Source organism: Lygodium microphyllum, unplaced genomic scaffold, assembly GCF_053477565.2.
Source record: "Lygodium microphyllum isolate KBCC unplaced genomic scaffold, Lygodium_microphyllum_v1.1.10 scaffold_38, whole genome shotgun sequence".
In the NCBI taxonomy this organism is placed as follows: Eukaryota; Viridiplantae; Streptophyta; class Polypodiopsida; order Schizaeales; family Lygodiaceae; genus Lygodium; species Lygodium microphyllum.
This window is the reverse complement of record NW_028229521.1, coordinates 1,610,149-1,617,228: the sequence shown is the minus strand read 5'-3', so window position 1 is coordinate 1,617,228 and position 7,080 is coordinate 1,610,149. Positions and strand designations below refer to the sequence as shown.

At 41.3% G+C, this 7,080-nt stretch overlaps 1 pseudogene; it reads left to right on the top strand.

Annotated features, from left to right (window-relative positions):
• Positions 1-4,319: 4,319 nt before the first annotated feature.
• On the top strand, positions 4,320-6,113 carry LOC148009139 (prohibitin-1, mitochondrial pseudogene; annotated as a pseudogene).
• Positions 6,114-7,080: the final 967 nt, after the last annotated feature.

Sequence of the window (7,080 nt, the reverse complement as noted above, 5' to 3'; positions counted from 1 at the left end):
AAAAGGGCTCAAGAGCACATGAAGCTCCATGTTGATGCAAAAAGAAGACCCCTTGACTTTCAAGAGGGTGAATTGGTACTCCTCAAGGTCCCCAAGTCCCATTATGCTACACTAAAGGACGGTTCTTGCAACAAGTTGGCACACCCTTACTATGGGCCCTACAAAATCATTAAGAAGGTCGGGGACTTGGCTTACCGTCTCTAGCTCCCTCCCACTACTAAGATCCATGATGTCTTCCATGTGAGCCAATTGAAACCTTTCATTGGCACTCCCAAAGATCATGTAGAGGAGCTAGCACCCATAGATGAGGAGGGCCTTATCCAGTATATTCCTGAAGCGGTCATTGGGCAACGTGAAAAGCAACTCTGCACCCGTTCCATACATGAATACCTGATCAAATAGCAAGGTCTACCAATAGAGGAAGCCTCTTGGCGCCCAACATCTATTTTGGATGAATTTCCACACCTCAAGGAGGCCGTATTGGCTGGAACTTAACCATGACACCTGTTTTGGGCTGCAGTTTGCATCTGAACAGCCACTTGTTTTGCACGAGTTTTGGTCCTGGTCCATTTTCAGTCCCATCCTCCATACATGGACTAAAAGTACACCTCGAGGACTCTGTGCCAACACCTTATTTGCCCTGATCGGAGTTCCCTAGTGGAAGTTATGGTTGTTTTTCTCTAGCCATACCATCTTAGACAACACACTAGTAATTCCTGGACAGCCCTCTATATTTTTGTAATAGTTTTGGTCCTGACCTGATTGCAGCCCCGCCCCACCCACATGGGCTGAAAGTATATCTCATGGGCTCCGTAAAGACACCTCAACTGTCCCATTCGGAGTTTCTCACACAAAGTTATGGCTAATTTCCTACATCACACCCTTCCAGTCCATGACTACATCCCTTGTATTTTAGAACAAAAACTTGATGAGACGGGATGGTTTGTAATGAACGGGGATCACGGGAACATGGCATGGGAACATACCAGTCACACTGATGGTATATAAGGTGTAAAAGGGTATTTTGAGGCATCACAAAAATTATCAAGAAACTCTCTTTTCACCTTCTCAAGCTTTCATGGCTTCTTCTTCTTCTTCTTCCTTTTTCCCTCTTTCTCTCTCTTCTTCTTTCCTTTCTCTCTCCTCTCCCTCTTCTCCTGTAGTCCTTCTCTCTCTCCTTCTCCTTAGTTAGGACAATTAGGTCTCCTTCATTACAGTCTTACTGATTAGAATAGGGCAAGGGTCATCAAGAAATGGTTAAAGGATAACCAGTCCTCACCAGATGTAATATGTTTGTAGGAAATCAAAACGACAGGTGTTAACTTGAAGAGCAATCTCCAAATAATTAGAAATGACTTTTTTTGACATGTTACTAACCACACTCAAAGAAGTCGTGGAACAACAATAGGAATTAATGGAAAATTAAAAGATCTGGTGACAAAAGTTGAAATTGACCATATTAACATGTGGATCTCACTATTTGTCAATGATGAAGAAAAATTTGTGATCACATCAATTTATGCATTGTGTAATGCTCATGAAAGGACTGTAATATGGAGATATCTAATGATGACACATCGTCCTCTGATAGTCCTAGGTGATTTTAATATGGTGGAAGATGCAGCTGACAGGTACATGCAAAAAGGCTTGGTGGTTGCTAGACAAAAAAAAAAAGGCTTAGGAAGAGTGCAAAACATTCCATAGACTGGTAGACATCAGCACAGACATTGGCTTTACTTGGCCCAGTAACCAAAAAGGGCAAGCCTAAGGAAAGCTAGATTGGATCGAGTCTACATTTCTGCAGGTTTTCTTTATTCATTTGTAAATGTAAGCTGTAGGTCAGCAAAGGATCTTGTTTTGTTAGATCACTTCCCTGTGGTGACCTCACTATCCAATAATTTGAATGTAACTAGGGCACGATGGTTCCATATACACTCGAGACTATTTAAATTGAATCAGGTTAGGCAGGGCATTCAATGTATCTAGAAAGAGGCATTTAGACTCACCTCCCACCGAGCTCAAGCTTGTTCTAGGGGAATTAGTGACTCTTAGGATCTACTAAGACAAACTAAAAAGGATAGATTGGCTAGTATAAAAGAGAAAAGAAGATCTCTCTACCAAAACCTAGACGATCTAGAACAGAAAATTAACTTGAGAGACTACCAAGGGCAAGAAGAGTGGTTATCAATAAAAAAAGAGTTAAGAAATATGGAGGAGGAGGAAGCTTAGAGTATAAAACTATATACTAGGATGTGGTGGGCAAGAAGATTGGATAGACCATCCAAAGAGATGTTTAATAATTTGAGAAAGAAAAAAGAGAAGGATTGCATTCCCCTCCTGAGAAAGAAACATGGGTCCCATGCTGGAAGCAATGAAGAAAATCTGGAAACAACTAGAGAATTTTATGTAGACATCTTCTCCCCTCCCGCCTCCCAGCCTCAAGAGGTGTTGCTGGCCAGAGCTAAAATAGCTAGGATAAGACCTAAAGTCATCCCTGCTACTCTAGCACAAATAATGGAGCATGAACTTCAAGAACATGAGATTGTGGACACAATAAAAGGACTCTCTAAAGGTAAGAGTCCAAGACTTGATGGACTGCCAAACGAATTCTATAAGGAATTCCAAGAGATCCTGGTCAAGTCACTCCTCCAAGTTTTGAAATAATCTATAAGATTTAGGGCCCTAGCTATTGGAATCAATCAAGGTGTAATATTAAATTAATCCACAAGACGGATCCCAAAGATGAGCTATCCAATTGGAGACCAAAAACTTGCTTGACCTCGGCATACAAGATCTTTGCCAAAGCTATGGCAAGAAGAATCAGCCCCCATCTAGACCATTGGTTAAGAAAATAATAGAAGGGGTTCATTAAGGGCATGTACATATTGGACTCCATCATTGGGCTGTGGGAAGGACTTGAATATGCCCAACAAAATAACTAGGATTTCATGTTCTTTAAAATAGAATTTGATAAACCATACGATCGTCTGGACTGGTGTTTTATCCTCCAAAATTCATTAGATATGTAAGCACCCTTTTTGGTAATGCCACTGTTAAGGTAGCCATTAATGGAGAAATATCATAACCTTTCCCCTTATTCAAATCCATTAGGCAAGGATGTCCTCTAGCACCCCTACTCTTTGCCCTAGATGCTAATTGATGCCAGGAGGCATATTTCACAGTGGATTCCGTGAGGTTTTACGGTGGATTCCGTAAACTTTGTTGACCGGGGCTCATACACAAAGTGGATTATTTGTGCGAGAAGTTGATGGGGACGCCTATCCTTTTCGGGTGTTTCATTAATTTAGTGTGTACATGGGTGATTCCATAGCGGGTGATTCCGCAAAATACATATTAAATCAATAAACGTTTATGAGTTTAGAGTGCGCACTCGTGATAAATTAAGGTTAGGATTGATTTCTAACCAGTTGATTTATTTATATAGCTGAAGACTGCTAGGTATTCACTTTTGTCAGTTTAATTGTATTATTTTACTAACGATTGTGAATGCTTCAGTTGATGTGTAGAGATAGCAGCAGTGGCAGAGGAAAGCATTGGCGGATAGCATGTATTCGAGTTATCACTTATATTTTGATGGGCGCATACCTTAGGCATGGCGCCTATATTTTGTCGCGCCTATTTATTAAGGCGTTGGATATTTATTTATTATTTTGTATGTGCATGGGCGCACGATTATGATATTTGTATTTGGACATTGTATTGGGTATGCCTGACTCTTTGGGCGCCCACCCATTAGCTTTATTTCTATTTTGTGCTAAAGCAAACTCAAAAGCCAAAAGCGTGCTATTTTGTAATTTGGGCTATTATTTGAGCTTGAAGATGATTAATACATAAAATACATGCTTTGTGGAGCGCTCACACAAGGCATGGGGGGAGATTGCACCCAATTGGTCTCTTGTTCATTTCGTGCATGCTTTCTACCTTGAGTTTTGTGCAAAAAGTAGAGTTCTTTTGTTCTTGGGGACCTTCCAGTGCTCACTACGCGAGCATACAGCATCCGATATGTGCACCAGTGGTATTAGAGCGAAGCTGAGATCGAGAGCTTCCAATGGCTATCTATCTTGTCCGAAGGCGGAGCTCCTAGAATGATTGAGCTCTATGGTGTCGTGTTGCTGCGCATCCGAGTCGTATACACCTCCATTTCTTTTGTTGTGCATTTGTGTTATTTTCTGCGTGTGATTCATTGTGTGTGTGATGCATTTCGATAATCCGCATCTAATGTATATATTCCCTTAGTGCATGTGTTCGATTTTGTTTGGATGCATGATGTGTGTGTGTTAGAAAAAGATGAAAAACTGATGCCAAAGGATATTATCAAGCTGATAATTTCAATGATGATCTCTAAGAAAAGTGCAAGGAATTATGGAATCAAAGAGAAGGTTTATCCCGAAGGAATCCATTTGATGATTCCTTGGGTCGACAGACCGATTATCTTTGATGTCAGAGACCTTGGGTACCAATTACAATGAAAGAGTTTTACCGTCCATAATTTATGAGACCTTGAAGGCAGTTGTAGCACAGTATAATGCAACCAGCTCATAACATAGCGTGAGGCTGTTAGCAGAGAGATAAGAAAAATTCTTACCCAGCGGGCTGCAAATTTCAATATTGCACTTGATGATGTTTCAATTATTAACCTTACTTTTGGTAAAGAGTTTACAGCTGTTATTGAAGCAAAACAGGTGGCTGCTCAGAAAGCTGAGAGAGCTAAATTCAGAGTGGAGAAAGCGGAACAAGATAAAAGAAGGGCCATTGTTTGAGCAAAAGGGGAGGCGAAAAGTGCTCAACTTATTGGGGGAAGCTATATTCAACAATCCTGCTTTTCATTACACGGAGAAAAAGATGGAGGCTAGCAGAAAAAAATGGCGGGCAATATATCCAATTCAAAGAAAACAGAGTCTTGGAGAGGTACATCGACCTAAGGACTTTAATGGTGGCCGTCGTTGACGTCTACGACCAGAACAGGCCACCAAGGAACAGAAGGGATGGGAGTAGACGGATTGATCTGAAGAAAGACAGAAGAAGGAAAGGCCAATCAGTGATTATCGAGAAAGTCTGCAACAAAACTTCGATGACAAGGACGAAGGACAAAGGGCGGAGACTATCAATAAGCTCTTCTCTGTGGTTCAGGATCTCAAGTTAATCAAAACTTTGATGTCTCGGATTTCTTCCTCACTGGTTTCGTCTCCCTCCTCAAAGATCGTTCTGCGCTCATCAAAACAGGACTCAAATTCGGACATCCCAGACAGTGGAGCCATGATCTTCAAGCGACCTTCACTCACTGATTAAACAAAAAGATTGACATTCTGAGAATAAAAAGGAAAAAGCAGTTATCAGAAGGGATTGCGGCTGAATTGCGAAAAAGGGGAATACTGTACAGGAGGGGATCAAGCTAGAGTAAAAAAGCAATTGGGAGTGCGCTGCAAAGAATACACAGGAAGACAGAGGATAAAGGGCAGATTAAGCTCAGATTTAAAACTGCTGCTGGGAAGCAGGTGGTTTGCATTCGTTCCTTTCAGTTAACTCAAAAGAGACAGAGAGGTGAACGATTGTCCTTCTGGAGAAGCAGAGGCTTGTGCATTAGCGATGGACAATCTCCTCACCAAAGCCAGCGGCTTCTTCCTCCCCAGGCGCAAATAGATGACATCCCGGATCATTCCTCACAGGGACATGCTTCTCATGATCAACAGCAACACTGTTCACATTTAAGAAACTCCAGTTTTGTAAGCTGACATCTTCCAAAACTGATGGTCAGCCTCCATTTCAATACTCATCGGCAGATGCTTATTCCCAGGTGCGCCAAGTAGGAGTTCTCATCCTTCGAAGACGATGCTAACTCACTTTCAAATAGTGTTGAAGAAGGTGCAAAATGGTTGTACAACAGATTACGTGGAAAAATGCAGACACCACTGCCAGAGTTATTGTAGAAGTATGGATTGTCAAAGGGGCTTTTCCCAAGAAATGCAACACATTATGAACTAGACGAGAATACAGGAAAGTTAACTGTGTTTATCCCTACTGTGTGTGAGGTTGGTTATAAAGATTCCTCCATTTTGATGTTCACAACACAGGAAACAAGGATCCTTTTATGAAGGGAAAGCTTTATATTCATTTCTCTGTAGATTTTCCTGAATCTGGTTCTCTTACCCCAGAACAGTGCCGTGCATTGGAGGGAATCTTACCTTCTAGGCCTGAGCCTGAAATGACAGAGTTGGAACTTGATGAGTGTGAAGAAATAATTTTGCAAGATGTCAATATCGTGGAGGAGATGAGGAGGAAGCATCAGGATGCCCACAGAACTTCATTGTATTGGCATTGAAAGGATTTCTGAAAATTTGTTCATAGGGATTACTGCCCAGTAGAATTCTTCCAGTAGAACTCTTCAAGTCTCCTCAAGCCTACGTACCAAAGTCATAACTGTCTTCAAAAACCTGAATGTGAACAGTTTATGAGAAACTTCAAATTATTCTGAATATGAACTTCTTGTAACTCATTTGACAAGGAATATAGTGAACTTTGGTATCAAATATTTGAGTTTTTCTTGTTAGCCTCATTTCTTGTTGTATCTTGAACCCCGTGTTCTGCAGCCCTTGCGTGAACTCTACGACATTTCTGGTGAACCCGACGTGAAAGTGCTGCGTCATTTTTTTTCAGCAAGATGGGAGACTCGCAAGAAGAGATGACAGATGATAATGTCATAAAGAACCTGTTTCAGTCATTTACCATGTATATGCAGCAGCAAGCTCATGCAAAACGAGACAGTGATGCTATGGATGCCTTGAAAGCTGTCCAACAGGAGATGAAGCAGTTTAATGGCCAGCAAGTGTCAACTTACCTACATTTGTATGAAGAAAAGATGAAGTTTTTTGGGGTTTCTCAAGATGTTTGAAGCCGCTACTTCTTGCGGATCGTGGTGCGCGCTCTTGAAGGTCGAATTGCAGAAATTCAAGAAGCACATGCAGGTTGGGCTGAATTTAAGAAGGCATTAAAAGATGAATATTTCCTGGAGGATACAGGTCTTATGAATCGCAGGAATTTTTTAGCATGGGTTTCTATGCC